The sequence below is a fragment of the Pan troglodytes genome, chromosome 10 (assembly GCF_028858775.2).
Source record: "Pan troglodytes isolate AG18354 chromosome 10, NHGRI_mPanTro3-v2.0_pri, whole genome shotgun sequence".
NCBI lineage: Eukaryota > Metazoa > Chordata > Mammalia > Primates > Hominidae > Pan > Pan troglodytes.
The window spans coordinates 50,787,305-50,804,382 of NC_072408.2; the positions used below are offsets into that span (position 1 = coordinate 50,787,305).

At 39.5% G+C, this 17,078-nt stretch overlaps 2 pseudogenes; one reads left to right on the top strand and one right to left on the bottom strand.

Annotated features, from left to right (window-relative positions):
* Positions 1-7,663: 7,663 nt before the first annotated feature.
* LOC101058693 (lupus La protein-like) lies at positions 7,664-9,017 on the bottom strand (annotated as a pseudogene).
* A 6,122-nt stretch (positions 9,018-15,139) lies between these two features.
* Positions 15,140-17,078, top strand: LOC744591 (rac GTPase-activating protein 1-like; annotated as a pseudogene).

A 17,078-nucleotide genomic window follows, 5' to 3' on the forward strand; every position in this document is an offset into this window, starting at 1 on the left:
TTCCTAAAGCATAGGAATTACATAAAATTCAAATTGTATCCATAAATAAAGCTTCACTGGAACACAGTCACATTTATTCATTTATGTATTGTCTATGGCTGCTTTTGTACCATAACTGCAGAGGTGGGTAGTTGTGAGAAAGAGTCCCTGTGGCTTGCCAAGCCCAGAATATTTGACTCTACAGAAAAGTTTTCCATTCCTTCTCTACCTTTGCTGGCTCCAACTCCTCTGTTGGAACTCTAAACATCCTACTTTCTTAGAGCTCTGTTCTGGGCCTGTAGTGGCTTCAATTGTGTGTGTGCACGTGTGTGTGTATACATATAAATGGTATTCAAAAATATGGGAATGGTTTGAATCTCTCTATGTGTGTGTGTATATATATATATATATATATACACATATACACACATATCAGATAACAGTATGAAAGTTACATCGTATGAAATATACAATGTATCTAATTATATATTACAATTACTCTCTATTTCATGTTTGTACTTCTATATGTAATAAGCTTCTCAAGCTTAACATGTAAAAAATAGGAGTCCTCTGCTTCCTTTTACCTCCAAATCCTATTTTCTTCTTTTCTTTCCCATCTCAGAAGGATACTATCATCTACCCAGCTGGTCTACTAGACATTGAGTGATCCTCAGTTTCTCCCGATTCCTCATCTTGTATATGCACTCCATCAATAAGACATATATTTTATTTCCAAAATATATTTTGGACTATGCTCAGTCCATCTCAATTAGTTCCTGAAACACAACATCCATTTTTTTCTTTTTATCATTTATCACAATCTATAATTATTGTAAATATTTATTTAATAGCGTATTTTATATTTCCTTAACTAGAATTTAAACTCCTTGAGGACAGGGAGAGACAGGGTACATTGTCTTATGCACTATAATATCCTCAATGCCTTGCTCACTATAAATACAGGCTGGGCAGTTAATAAATATTATTGAATAAATAAGCCTGGTAAATGCCTGATAAGCAGAAGCTATAGCTCAGCAGGCATTAATGTACTTTTAAAAAGTAATTTAATTGGGATACTATAGTCTACCTTTTTTGTATGTATTTATTTGTGTATGTATTTATTTTTTGCCTATTTGTTACTACATTTAATAGAAGCAAATATCACTGCACTCCAGCCTGGGTGACAGAGTAAGACTCCTTCTCAAAAAAAAAAAAAGGGCAATGAGAGAAAAAGTTAGTTCCTCTGTTTTTAATTAGAGTATTTCATTAAAATATATGTTTAGAGAATAAATAGTTGTGTTATTTTAATGACTAAAGAAATACTGTGGCTTATGATAATTTATAAACTACAGTCTAAAATTTATAAAAATGTAATGTTAATTATACATATTATATAAAGATATCACCAAGGAATATGCTATCTTTCAACAGCGACTCACACTGCCTAACAGTTGTATTAGGCAAAGTAAGAAAAATCCAGATAAGTAACAGAAATAAAAGAAAAACATACCTACAAAGGTATATTTAAATAAATAATTTAATTGCATTATGAGGCCTGTTACTACTCACTCAAACCAAATATAAGTCTTTACATGATAAAACTGAATTATTGCTTTATATCATTCTATTTTCCTTTGATTTTACAACCTAGTAGTAATGTATTTATGTTCTGATTTCTAATTGATTCAATATTTTCTTTAATTGGGATACTATAGTCTGCTTTTCACCTTCCCCTGACCCCAGCTTATTGAACTCAGGCATGACCAATGAAATGTGAGCAGAAGTCATGGGTGCCACTTCTGGGCAGAAACTTTAAGAGTGAGTGTGTGTTGAGCTACACTTTCTTTCATTTCCCTCTACTGAAAGGCCAGAAATGTTTCAGATAGAGGTTTCTTCCTCAGCTTTGGCTCAGGAATGAATCCTATGAGGAGGAGAGGTATAGCTGACCCAAGATGAACATAAACTTTTATTGCTTTAAGCCATTACAATTTTGGAGTCATGTGTTACCAGAGCATAATGTAGTCTCTCCTTGTCTTTGAACATCATATATATTTGGAACAAGCATAGAAAAAACTTACATTGATGGGGCATTGACTAGAAAAAGTCCATTTTAAATTCATAAGGGAACAAAGTTGTAGAATATTTTAAAGAAATCAAAACTTACTATTTTCAAATATAACAAGAACCTCAAATAGAGTAATAAATAGACATTAAACTCTAATAGAAAGCTGACACATGGAGATAATCTATTTAATTAAAAGATATAATCTGTTAGATACAAATTGTAATTTAAGAACAAACGGAAGATGTTGGTGTGCCATTTGTTTGAGAGATGTGCTCTTTAACAAGTTAATTGTTGTCAACATGGTTAGGTTAAGGAAGAAAGCATAGTTCTAGCCAAAGTGTTAGACTGGAGGTGTTAGCAGATGGAATGAAGAAAGACAGAGTGAAATATATGTATAAACTTGAAAAAAGCAGAGGGTAATTGAATAACATAAGGACCATCATTTGAGAATCATGTCATACAATTTAAAAGGCTGATTGTCAAGTAATGCTCACTTCCAAGGCTTTGTCATATCACTCTAGTTTCCAAACAAATGGAATTTCCAAATAAATCAAAACTGCAAAACTCAACAGAGGATTAGGAAACTAGAAAAAAACTAGAAATTAATTTTTGTTTATGTGCTTAAAATGTCTATTGTATTTTACACGACGCATTCTTACCAGATAAATGACACTCTAAAGCAAAGAGATTAACACATCCAAACCTGGTTCAGAAAGCCAGGATTCATAGCCTTAGAGCAGAGGTTCCCAAAGGATTAACTTTTCTGGGTTTGCTTTATAATTTTGGCAGTAAATGTAAAACATTTAAAGTTCATCTGAAGGGACTATTTTGGTGTAAATATTGGAGAATATGACAAAATTCATGATGCAATATGCGTCCTTGCTTTTGTCCAAAGCAGTAATTCAGGTCAAATTACAAAATGCAGTAGGAGCTCAATATGAATGAGAGACACCTGTGACTTTGAGGAAACGAAGATAAAAACAGCTGAAAAGACTCCTGCTCAGCAGCATCAGAGTAATTTCCTCAAAATCTTTCAGTAGTCTCACATTTCACTTTGGGCCAAGCAGCAGAAGTGGAAAAGTGGTTAGAAATGATCAATGAGCAAGTAATGCCAAGGAAACTGAATGGCCTGGAAGGAAACTGGGAAGTTTCCCAGTAACAGAAGAAAGTCAGTAAAATAGAGCTTGAAGGTAGAATGCAGGGCACGGAGATGAACAATGCCTGGGGTAAGGCAAAATAATGCACAAAAAGCCAAACAGGGCCAGCCAGAAAAGGCATGTGCAAGAAAAGTAGGACAATAAGAGCATGAGTCCTGCCAGATCAAAATGGAAAACATATTTATACATGTCTTTCAGAGGTGAGCCAGATTTTTAGAATTTATTTTGAAGACCCAAGAGTATTTGGGGGATGGGGTGGGGGTGGAGGGAATAGGAGAATATTTAAGAAAGTACAGAATTTAATTGAGCAATGATTATTGAAGTGGTTGAATAAATTTCTTAACATGTTATTGTACTTTCTTTTAAAAATAAAATGTTTTTTCTCTTTGAAGAGAAAATAAGTCAAGGATTAAGGTATAATCTGCCCAAGGCTCTGAGTTGTGAGTGGGTGTTAGGCTGTGGAGGGAATCCACAGAGTTAGCAGTTATTGGGAAATATTTATTTCTCCCTGAGTAATCATGCACCAGCCAGATTTCCAGCAGGTTACTAAAAAGGCTGCAATGATTCTCTAGAATCTCCTCCTTTCAGTTGAGAAAAGAACCTAGCTCCTCAGTCTCCTTTCTAAAGGTGTCCGAATGTTGGAGCAGGATCTCAGATTACAGCTGATTGCAGCAGTGGGAGGTCAGCTATTCACTCCTGGAGTTCACCAGCCTGAGTTCATACTACAGGGGCTGTTGCTCTCCACCAAGCACAAAGATGTCTCCTGCCAAAGGGAAGAATTTAGCTGACTATGGAGGAACAGGGAAGAGTTTCTTTAGACTCCATTGCAGAAGTCCAATTCTTAGTGGAACTATTCTAAGTACGGACTGTTTAAAAAAAAAAAAACCTGCCTGTTGTTATTTAAATTTTTAATATAATTTTTTGTTGATACATACTAATGATATATATATTTATGGGGTATACATTGTATTGATTTGTCACTTATAAAATTTGAGGAGGCACACTAAGTGGATACACATGTTACTAAACAGATTACAGAACCATCAAAATAACATAAAAGATCTAAAGTCAAACAGACAGAGGGTGAAAATGAGAGAAATACAAACTAAGAATTGTTAGGATTGAGCTCTCAAATTAGCTCAACTTCTTGGCAGCCAAAACACGACGGGCTATGTCATTCTCATCATGGCCTGATAAAATTAATCACGCTAGTTCCTCAGGAAAGACAAGATTTCCTCAGACTCTAAATTCACAGTAGAATAGACTCCACCTCCTAGATAACTCTCAAATTCTCCTGCTCCTGTCATCAGTGTCACAAATCCAATCCAAAATACCAGCAGCTCTCATCTGGATTACTTTAGCAGTGTCCAATCAGTGTCTTCAGATCCTAGCATAGTCTCCACACCACCACAAGAGGGGTCCTTTTAAAATGCAAATATGATCATATCTCATTGCTGTGAAGACAAAATCCAAAATCCTGAGTGCTGCATACAAGACCCAGCATGATCTGGTTCCAGCCTACTTCTCCACCCTAGTGACGACATACACTTAGGCAAATGCTCTGTTTGGCAGGCTCTCTCATCTCCTTATCGTCTCCTCTTTAATGGCTAACTCACATTCTCTATTATTTTACACCCTACGCACAGATTTTACCCATCTGACCCTTAAGTCGTTTGACTTTTTGAGGTTGTTCTTTTTTGGCGGCCAGATTTCAGCACAGGCCAAAGTGGTTTTTTTTGTTTTTGTTTTTAGATGGAGTTTTACTCTTGTTGCCCAGGCTGCAGTGCAATGGCGCAACCTCCGCCTCCCGGGTTCAAGCAATTCTCCTGCCTCAGCCTCCCTAGTAGCTGGGATTACAGGCATGCGCCACCATGCCTGGCTAATTTTTGTATTTTTTTTTTTAGTAGAGGCGGGGTTTCTCCATGTTGGTCAGGCTGGTCTCAAAATCCCGACCTCAGGTGATCTGCCCACCTCAGCCTCCCAAAGTGCTGGGATTAGAGGCGTGAACCACGGCTCCCAGCCTTCCAAAGTGGTTCTTCAAGGAACTTCAGCAAAATGGCCTGAGCCTATTTAGGCATCCTCAATTACTATGCTCTTTTTCTTAAACATGAGTAGCCTCTAATACCTAATTAAGCTCATTAGGGGATATAGAGCTATACCCATAACTCTACTACCAGGCATGAAAACAAGGGTCAAACTGAATTTTATGATATATTTAAACATTTTATGTGCTAGCAGGCAAAGAAACAGTCATAAAATGTTTTATAAACTCTGTGATGTTCCAGCTCTTGGTCCTTCCAAGTTTCTACCCTGTCTAAGAGGTTCACTTGAGGAAATGTGACAATGTTCCAATATGAGATGCTAACATTATAGCTCGGTTTAGACAAAAATTATTTAAGTCAGTGATTGAACACAGGACTGATTCAGAATTAAGCCTTCTTTTCCATTCGGGAAGGTATAAGCTTTCATGTAAAAATAAAAATGTTTTTCTCCACATCTCTAACACCACTTATTTATCCAGTGGGAAAAAATAATTTATCATGTCAGTAGTGGTAACTTAAAAACCCTCTGGTGTTAACTGAAGTTAAAGATAACCAAAGTGCTTTTGGTAGCCTCTTCTGGATTATTGGCTTTTGGTTAAATACCAACTAACCAGCCCTGAGGTATGTATAACCTAAAACTAAATTATGCGTCTTTATAGATCCATTTCTTAGGCTAAAGTATTTAAAGTAAAATACTAACCACATTACAGATACATACCATTCCAAAGAACTACAGTAATACTAAAAGATAACTGAAATAGAACATAGAAAAATGGATTTTTACATCTCTTATACATACTATCAAATATACTTTTTTCTCACCTATATTTTTGACAGAATTCAGAGAGACATCAGTTCAAGACTGAATTCTCAAGCATTTACTCTCCTATGTAAGCTAAAAAAATGATCAGTTTGCTTTATATGTGAAATATACTGGTAGCAAAGTTGATATTTAACTATAAAAATCTGGTAGAATGACTTGTGCTTTTGGTTGAAAAGAGCACTGAATTGTAAGTTGCAAGACTTTCCTAGAGTAGAGGGTTGATACTGCTCAAGGCAGCACAGACATCTGACAGTTTTGGCCTGGGATATTTTAAGAGATAAATGCTCTTGCTTGGTCTTGATGAGAAAAGAAGTTTGCTTAGAATGTCTTATTTTGAACATTACTTCCAATTGGACAATTTGCTATCAAGTTGATTTTTGCCGAATTATTACAGAAATTATTCTGGTTATTACAGAAATTACTTAGGCCTACATTTTATCATCATCAACTTCAACATCAACAGCACATCATATGCAATGACATAGTTATCAAATGATTTCTAGGTATAAAGCTACATATCAGATTATAGGGGTTTACAGCATATGTCAAAAATATGGACTTTGAGGATCTTTTAGTAAATTTAAATTTTGCTTCCTTAAGCAAATGTTTCATAAGACTCTTATACGCAATCTCTATTAAACAATCATTTGGTGAAGAGGGAAAGTGTATGCAAGACCTGTCTATTCATGACTCCAAAATATGTATTATTTAATTCAAAAAAGTGTATGGATTTATGAGAAGGATTTTTATTAATGTAAAAATAACTATTATACTTTTAATATCACATTAAAAAACAGTCAAATCTGACAGGCTAGATTTATAGATGTTGAATCTCCCCCGCTCCAAAACCATTACACATACATATATTTATGTAAATATTCAGATGTTTGCCATTATGTAGACAAATACCTGGGGGATTTAATTTATTTCATTTCATTTTGTCTTATACAGTATGATTCCCATTGCTTAAAAAATTATATGCACTTGCATATACATATACATATATAGATAGACATGAACTTGCCACCATATACATGGAAGATGTCTGGAAAACAATATAAAAAACTGTTAGTGGAAGTTACTTTCGGGAAATAATTTGTAGGTGATGAAGGACTTTGTTTTGCCTATTTTTATTTTGGAAATTAGACAAATATATATGAATGCGAGAGAATAGTTTAATGAGTCAACATACCATTATCCAGCTTCAGCAATCATACATTCCTTATTGCTCTGGTTCTGTTTCATTTATCAGTTGCCAAACCCTGTAGATTATTTTGTTTTTGTTTTTTAATAAAGAATACATTTTATTAGCTTTTACTAACATATTATCATATTACAAAGGCAATTTAAGGGAAGACTCTTCCTTTCGATACTTGAATAATCTGAAACAACACAAACAGAACTATGCATTTTTTAAAAATCCTCATTTGGATAACAAAAAAAGACAAGTTAAACAACAAAAAAACTTCTCCTTTCTCACATATGGACATTGAAGTGGACCTAATTTTTTTTTTTCATTTTAAAAGTGCCCCCAAACAAAAGCAGCTTAAAACCTAATAAAATGAATAAAAAATGTGTTTACCAAACTACTGGTTTACTAAGCTACTGACACCATTTTCTGTTGTTTTGATGCAGGTTCTTCTGTCTGTTTCTTCTCTTGCTCATTTCACTAGTCTACTAGCACCATTTTCATCCTGTTCACCATCATTAGCAGATTTAGTTTTTTTTTAACCTTGAAACATACTTTTCCTTTAGCAGACTCAGGCCGGACAGCTTAATTACCCTTTCCTCTTCCTTTAAATCTGCAACCTTTTGACTTCTATTTGTTTAGGGATTCTTGTGTTGGTCTTCTAAGATTTTTTTCAATGCTTCTTTTTCCACCTCTCCTTCTAGTACTTCCCAATTCACTTCTTTGTTCTTAATTGTAGGTTACCGTTACTTGTGTCTTTGGCTTTACCCAATACTTCCTTGACATTTACTTTAATTAGAATTATTCCATCCCCTGTTCTGCTCCTCTGACAAGGTCTATTCATTTTCTTTCACCGTGATTTCAGAAAAGAATGTGTAAATCTTCTCTACAGGTTTGATCATCTAAGTCACCTGAAAATTTCAGCGAGCATCCAATCTTTTCTTCTAGATATTTCATTCAGCATCTTCTAACTTTTGTTTTTCTTCCCACTCTTGGTTAGCTCTTAATTTAGCTTCCACTTCATTTTGTTCTCTTTCTTCATTTTTTTTTTTTTTTTTTTTTTTTTGGCAAAGTAATCTTCCTTGAAAAGTATTAGCAGGTCTGTGTTTTTGTATTTCTGGCCAGGGGTCTCTACAAATTTCTTGGCAGATTCAATGCTACCAAACATAGCAAAAACTGATCCCTTAAATGCTTTATGCAATGTTCCTCTCACCTGAATATTGTATTTGACCTTTTTCTTTTAGCCATTCTTTTATGTCATCAAAAGTTGTATCAGTTGGGAAGCCGTTGATATAAACACATCTGTTTTTACATCAGTTTTAGATTCATCAGTCACTTCAGGGAGGGGCTTGCATGGAGACCTTCTGAATTTAGTTTTATCTTCACTGATTTCCATGAGTTCTGCCTTGGATTTTCTCAGTGCTTCTACAGTTACAGTAAAGTCTATTGTTAGATGGCTTAACCTGTTGAATTTCATTATCTTCAAAGGTACCCAGCTTTCAATCATAGCGCACTGCAGCCTTAAACTTCTGCGGTGAAGAGATCCTCCCATCTCAGCCTCTGTAGTAGCTGGGACTATAGATGTTCACCATTGCACAAAATATGCCACGGCCCGGTGCAGTGGCTCATGCCTGTAATCCCAGCACTTTGGGAGACCAAGGAAGGAGGGTCACTTGTGGCCAGGAGTTTGAGATCAGTCTGGCGAATATAGTGAGACCCAATCTCTCTATATAAATAAAATAAAATATGCAACAACTTCTCCATATCATCAAATACTTAATCGATGTTCACATTTCCCCAATTATCTCATGCCTTTTTTGTCATTATTTTATTCTAATCATGAGCCAAGCTAAGTCTACCTGTTGCATTTAATTGATTTAGATCTCTTTTTAATCTGTAACAGTTCCTTCTTTTTTTGTCATTTATTTAACAATGAAGTCAGTTATTTGTTGTGTAGAATGTCTCATATTCTGGATTTTAGAGATTGTATGCCTGAAGAGTTATTTAATATGTTTCTGCATTTCCTGCATTTCCTGTAGAGGTTTGATCAGATTCAAGTTTATATATATATATATATTTTTTTGAGAATGGGTCTCATTCCGTCACCCAGGCTGGAGTGCAGTGGCACAATCTTGGCTCACTGCAACCTCCACCTCCTGGGCTCAAGCGATCCTCCCACCTCAGCCTCCCACATAGCTGGGACTACAGGTGTGTACCACCATGCTGGGCTAATTTTTTTATTTTTTGGTAGAGATGGGGTTTTGCCATGTTGCCCAGGCTGGTCTTGAACTCCTGGACTCAAGTGATTTCCCCCCTCGGCCTCCCAAAGTGCTGGGATTACAGGGGTGAGCCACTGCGTCCAGCCAGATTAAAGATTTATTTCAACGTTTTTTGGCAAAATACATTTCAGAGGTTGGCATCTGGCTAGTCTAGAATGGTCTCAGTTGGATCAATTCAGCTCAATTCCATGTGGTCTCTCCTCTTTCCGGGGGGTGACCCCAGGTTTATTCCTGTAGAGATTGCAGGGTGTTCAAGGAAGGCTGATATTGTTTAGCTGTGTCCCCACTCAAATTTCATCTTGAACTGTAGTTCCCATAATCTACATGTGTCATGGGAGGGACCTGGTGGGAGGTAGTTGAATCATGGGGGCAGTTACCCTCATGCTGTTCTCATGATAGTGAGTTCCCAAAAGATCTAATGGTTTTATAAAGGGCTTTTCCCCTTTGCTTGGCACTTCTCCTTACTGCCACCATGTGAAGAAGTACGTGTTTGCTTCCCCTTCCACCATGATTTTAAATTTCCTGAGGCCTCCCCAGTCCTGCAGAACTGTGTCAATTAAACTTCTTTCCTTTATAAATTACCCAATCTTGGGCAGTTCTTTATAGCAGTGTGAGAATGGACTAATACCATAAATTGGTACTGAGTAGTGGGGCACTGCTGTAAAGATACCCCAAAATGTGGAAGCAAATGTAAAACTTGGTAACAGGCAAAAGTTGGAACAGTTTGAAGGGCTCAGAAGAAGAGAGGAAAATGTGGGAAAGTTTGGAACTTCCTAGAGACTTGTTGAATGGCTTTGACCAAATGCTGACAGTGATATGGACAATGAAGTCCAGGCTGAGGTGGTCTCACATGGAGATGAGGAACTTCTTGGGAACTGGAGTGTATTATTCCGTTTTCACGCTGCTTATAAAGACATACCCGGTACCAGGAAGAAAAAGAGGTTTAATTGGACTTACAGTTCCACATGGCTGGGGAGGCCTCAGAATCATGGCAGGAGGCAAAAGGCACTTCTTACATGGTGGAGGCAAGAGAAAATGAGAGAGATGCAAAAGTGGAAATCCCTGATAAAACCATCAGATCTCATGAGACTTATTCACTGCCACGAGAACAGTATGGGAGAAACCGCCGCCATGATTCAAATTATGTCCCACCGAGTCGCTACCACAACACATGAGAATTATTGGAGTATAGTTCAAGACGAGATTTGGGTGGGGACACAGAACCAAACCATATCATGGAATAAAGGTGACTCTTGCTATGCTTCAGCAAAGAGACTAGTGGCATTTTGCCCCTGCCCTAGATATCTGAAGAACTTTGAACTTGAGAGAGACAATTTAGGGTATCTGGTGAAAGAAATTTTTAAGTGGCAAAACCTTCAAGAGAAAGCAGAGCATAAAAGTTTGAAAAATTTGCCGCCTGATGATGCACTAGAAAAGAAAACCTCATTTTCTGGGGAGAAATTCAAGCCAGCTGCAGAAATTTGTATAAGTAATGAGGAGCTGAATGTTAATCACCAAGACAATGGGGAAAATGTCTCCACGGCATATCAGAAACCTTCACGGCAGCCCCTCCCATCATAGGTCCAGAGGCCTAGAAAGGAAAAATGGTTTTGTGGACCAGGACCAGGGACCTCCTGCTCTGTGCAGCCTCAGGACATGATGCCCTGTATCCCAGCTGCTTCAGCTCTAGTCGTGGCTAAAAGGTGCCAACATACAGCTCAGAGAATGTTGCTTCAGAGGGTGCAAGCCCTAAGCCTTGGCGGCTTTCACTTGGTGTTGGGCATGTGGGAGCACAGAAGTTCAAGAATTGAGGTTTGGGAACCTCTGCCTAGATTTCAGAGGACGTATGGAAATGCCTAGATGTCTACGCAGAAGTTTGTTGCAGGACTGGAACCCTCATGGACAGCTTCTGCTAGGGTGGTGCAGATGGGAAATGTGGGGTCGGGAGCCACCCCACAGAGTCTCTACTGGGGCACTGCCTTGTGGAGCTATGAGAAGAGGGCCACCATCCTCCAGATCCCAGAATGGTAAATCCATTGACAGCTTGCATCGTGTGCCTGGAAAAGCCACAGACACTCAACGCCAGCCATGAAAGCAGCTGAGAGGAGGCTGTATCCTGCCAAGCCACAGAGGCAGAGTTGCCCAAGGCTATGGGGGCCCTTCTGTCACATCAGTGTGACCTAGATGTGAGACATGGAGTCAGAGGAGATCATTTTGAAACTTTAAGGTTAATGACTGCCCTATTGGATTTGGGACTTGCATGAGGCCTGTAGCCCCATTGTTTTGGCCAATTTCTCCCATTTGGAATGGGTGTATTTACCCAATGCCTGTACCCCCATTGTACCTAGGAAGTAACTAACTTGCTTTTCAATTTTACAGGCTTATAGACAGAAGGGATTTGCCTTGTCTCAGATAAGACTTTGCACTTGAACTTCTGTATTAATGCTGGAATGAGTTAAGACTTTGGGGAACTGTTGGGAAGGTATAATTAGTTTTGAAATGTGAGAACATGAAATTTGGGAGGGGATAGGGGTGGGATGATATGGTTTGTCTGTGTCCGCACCCAAATCTCATTTTGAATTGTAATTCCCATCATCCCCACATGTCGTGGGAAGGACCCACTGGGAAGTAATTGAATCATGGGAGCGGTTATCCTCATGCTGTTCTTGTGACAGTGAGGGAGTTCTCATGAGATCTGATGGTTTTATAAGGGGCTTTTCCCCCTTTGCTCGGTGCTTCCCCTTCCTGCCGCCATGTGAAGAAGGACGTGTTTGCTTCCCCTTCTGCCATAATTCTAAGTTTCCTGAGGCCTCTGCGCCCTGCAGAACTGTGAGTCAATTAAACCTTTTTCCTTTATAAATTACTCAGTCTTGGGCAGTTCTTTATAGCAACATGAGAACAGACTAATACAAAGGCAGAAGAAACTCACAAGTGCTTTTTCAAGCCCTTGCTTACTGTCTGTGGGCCAAAGGAAGTCACATGACTGAGTTCAAAGTTGGAGTGTGAGAGACGGGATGCAGAGAGGTCACTAACTGGGGCCTTTATAAGCTAACATATAACACAATATCAGGTTGTCTATTTTGTCATATTAAATTGATCAGTAGATTCAGGTGTTGCCTTCTCAATATGCCTATCTTTCAGGTAATGATGATATACCAATTCTATCATTACTTCTGCATTTATTGGCCTACACTTAAATTCTTCTGTAAAGGAGCACTTACCCCCTATAAATTATTTGCTTATGCTAACATACAGGATAAATATGTATTTCCATGTATTTGTTATTTTCAGAATAGTGAATTGGTACCATAGCATTCCAAGGGGGCCAATGACTTTTTAAAAAAATTATCATTTTAAACTCATGGATTTTTAACCTATTTGAGAAATTTTGGTCCACTACAGTCATTATTCCTTTTCATACTTGATATGGTTTGGCTCTGTGTCCTCCCCCATATCTCATCTTGAATTGTACTCCCATAATTCCCATGTGTTGTGGGAGGGACCCAGTGGGAGATAATTGAATCATGGGGGCGGTTTCTCCCATACTGTTCTCGTGGTAGTAAATAAGTCTCACAAGATCTGATGATTTGATAAGGGGAAACATGTTTAGCTTGGCTCTCATTCTCTCTCTTTCCTGCTGTGATGTAAGATGTGCTTTTTGCCTTATGCCATGATTCTGAGGCGTCTCCAGCCATGTGGAACTGTAAGTCCAATGAAACTTCTTTCTTTGGTAAATTGCCCAATCTTGGGTATGTCTTTATCAGTAGTGTGAAAACTAACTAATACAATATTCAAGCTGCCCCATCTTTTCCTAGTGGCAGTACCTTCAATTAGGCTCCTGTGTCTTTTTGATGTGATCCCAGATAGCCTTGTTGCTTCCTTACACGGCTAGATCCTCCAAGCTCATCCTGCTGCAGAGGTGGATTCAGCTGTTTCTCCAGAGATTTCTGGTTCCTTTTACTGGGGAATATTTAAAGACCGCACAATATGGATTCTAGGAGATAGGAGCGTTAAACAACAAATTCTGTGTGAACAACATTGCAGTCTTGCAAATGTGGTAGACATGTAGGTGTAATTTGTTTGCTTTCTTTTGTAATATACTAACCTCCGCTTCATTCTTCCGGGAACAGCATTTCATCTTTTGGGAAATTGCTTTTTTTCTCACTTTAGTCATTTGTTTTTAGTCATCATACTCTGCCTCTCCAGGTCTAAGCATAAGCGTGTCACCAAAGTCCTCTGCCAGAATCTTTTGAACTGGAACAGGAAAAAGAATTAAGTTACCAACAAAATTTTGAGAGGTGCTGGAGCTGTCCATCAGCCATAATATCTACTGTGTGTAGGAGGCTGGTTTGATATCCCATATGGTTTGGCTCTGTGTCCCCACACAAATCTCATGTTGAATTGTAATTCTCAATGTTGGGGGAGGGAACTGGTGGAAGGTGATTGGATCATACGATGGATTTCCCCCATGATGTTCTCATGATAGTGAGTTCTCACAAGATCTGATGGTTTAAAAGTGTGTGGCACTTCTCCTCTTGTGCACTCTCTCTCTTCTGCTACCATGTGAAGAAGGTGCTTGTTTCCCCCTTCACCTTCCGCTGTGATTGTACGTTTTCTGAGGCCTCGCAGTCATGCTTCCTATACAGCCTGTGGAACTGCGAGTCAGTTAAACCTCTTTTCATAAATTACCCAGTCTCAGGTAGTTCTTTATAGCTGTGTGAGAACAGACTAATATAACATCCTTGGTGAATTCAGTGTCTATGGGGATATCCCATCTATTGCCTCTACCTCAGATATCTCTAACTTTCTCAAATGTATTGGCTTGGACTTGTCGCCACTTTAGCCTCTCACTCCCATTACCATTATCTTAGAATGTTTCATTAACTGGAACTGCTCTGCCTCTGAAATTGTAACACTTGCAGCCACCTCACTGATCACAATCATTTCTTTCACCAGTGCTCTTACTTTGGTATTTATGATTCACAAATTTTATACCCTACTGAGATCGCTGGTCCCCTAACTTCTCAGGGTTCCTCCTATCTTCCCTTTCCAGCCTACCCTACAAAATGCTTATCTTTACTCATGCTCATTGTTCCTGGGTTCTTTTTCCAGAGCCTGCCTGCGGAAATGTCACTATAAAACAGTCCAACTCTCCCTTCTAGTCTTGGGTCCTTTTGGAGAAAAGTACACAATAGTATGTGCCTATTAAAAAGCCACTAAAAATTCATGGTCTGAGGCCTCAGCTGAGATCTACTGTGTTGTCTGGCCCTTCCTCTCTGATATGGTTAGGCTTTGTGTTCCCATACAAATCTCATCTTGAATTGTGATCCCCATAATCCCCAGGTGGGGAGGGAGAGACCTGGTGGGAGGTGATTGGATCATGGGGGCGCTGTTCCCCATGCTGTTCTCCTGATAGTGAGTTTTCACGAGATTTGATGGTTTTATAAGTGTCTGATAGTTCCTCCTTCTCACGCTTGTTCTCTCTCATCTGCCGCCATGTTAAGATGTGCGTCAGGAGCTGGCCCCGCGGCCGCTGCTCTGCCCTTGATTGAGGCGCAGAGCAAAGTAAAGGGCTGCCCAGGTGAGGCCAGGCTGACTGAAAAAGATGGATACTACTATGCTGAATATGCGGAATCTGTTTGAGCAGCTTGTGCGCGGGGCGGAGATTATCAGTGAAGGAAACGAACTCCAATTTATCCAGTTGGTGAAGGACTTTGAGGATTTCTTTAAAAAGTGGGAGAGGACTGACTATGAGCTGGGGAAATACAAGGATCTTTTGATAAAAGCAGAGACTGAGTGAAGTGCTCTGGATGTTAAGCTGAAGCATGCACATAATCAGGTGGATGCAGACATCCAAACGGAGAGCTGAGGCTAACTGCGAAAAGCTGGAGTAACAGATTCAGCTGATTCGAGAGATGTTCCTGTGTGACATATCTGGCAGTATTCAACTAAGCGCGGAGCAAAAATCAGCTTTGGCTTTTCTCAACAGAGGCCAACCATCCAGCAGCAATGCTGGGAACAAAAGACTATAAATTAGCGATGAATCTGGTTCCATTTTATCAGGTATCAGCTTTGACAAGACTGATGAACCACTGGATTGCGACTCTTCTTTGGTGAAGACTTTCAAGCTGAAGCAGAGAGAAAAGAGGTGCTCTAGTAGCCGACAGTTTGTTGATGGTCCCTCTGGACCTGTAAAGAAAACTCGTTCCATTGGCTCCACAGTAGACCAGGGGGAATGAATCCATAGTTGCAAAAACTACAGTGACTGTTCCCAATGATGGCGGGCCCATCAAAGCTGTGTCCACTATTGAGACTGTGCCATATTGGACCAGGAGCCAAAGGAAAACAGGTACTTTACAACCTTGGAACAGTGACCCCACCCTGAACAGCAGGCAGCTGGAGCCAAGAACTGAGACAATGTGGGCACGCCACAGAGTAACAGAGGGATGTGCCTGCATGACTTTGTCTCTAAGACGGTTATTAAACCTGAATTCTATGTTCCATGTGGAAAGCAAATAAAATTTGGGAAACTATCTCTGAAGTGTCAGGACTGTTGTGTGATCTCTCCTCCAGAATGTCGGGACCACTGTCCCCTTCCCTGCATTCCTACCCTGATAGGAACACCTGTCAAGATTGGAGAGGGAATGCTGGCCGACTTTGTGTCCCAGACTTTTCCAATGATCCCCCCCATTGTTGTGCATTGTGTAAATGAGATTGAGCAGAGAGGTCTTACTGAGACAGGCCTGTATAGGATCTCGGGCTGTGACGGCACAGTAAAAGCTGAAAGAGAAATTCCTCAGAGTGAAAACTGTACCCCTCGTCAGCAAAGTGGATGATATCCATGCTATCTGTAGCTTTCTAAAAGACTTTCTTCGAAACTTCAAAGAACCTCTTCTGACCTTTCGCCTAAACAAAGCCTTTATGGAAGCAGCAGCAATCACAGATGAAGACAACAGCATATCTGCCATGTACCAGGCTGTTGGTGAACTGCCCCAGGCCAACAGGGACACATTGGCTTTCCTCATGATTCACTTGCAGAGAGTGGCTCAGAGTCCATATACTAAAATGAATGTTGCCAATCTGGCTGAAGTCTTTGGCTCTACAATAGTGGCCCATGCTGTGCCCAATCCAGACCCAGTGACAATGTTACAGGACATCAAGTGTCAACCCAAGGTGGTCGAGCACCTGCTTTCCTTGCCCCTGGAGTACTGGAGTCAGTTCACAATAGTGGAGCAGAGAACACTGACCCCCTACATGTCACTGAAAACTCAAATGCCTTTTCAACACCAGATATTAAAGTGAGTTTACTGGGACCTGTGAACACTCCTGAACATTGGCTTCTCAAGACTCCTTCATCTAGTTCCCTGTCACAGAGAGTCTGTTCCACCCTCACAAAGAACGCTCCCAGATTTGGGAGCAAAAGCAAGTCTGCCACTAACCTAGGACGGCAAGGCAACCTTTTTGCTTCTTCAATGCTCAAGTGAAGTCACATCTGCCTATTACTCCCAGCATTGATTGACTATAAGAAAGGACACACCTGTACT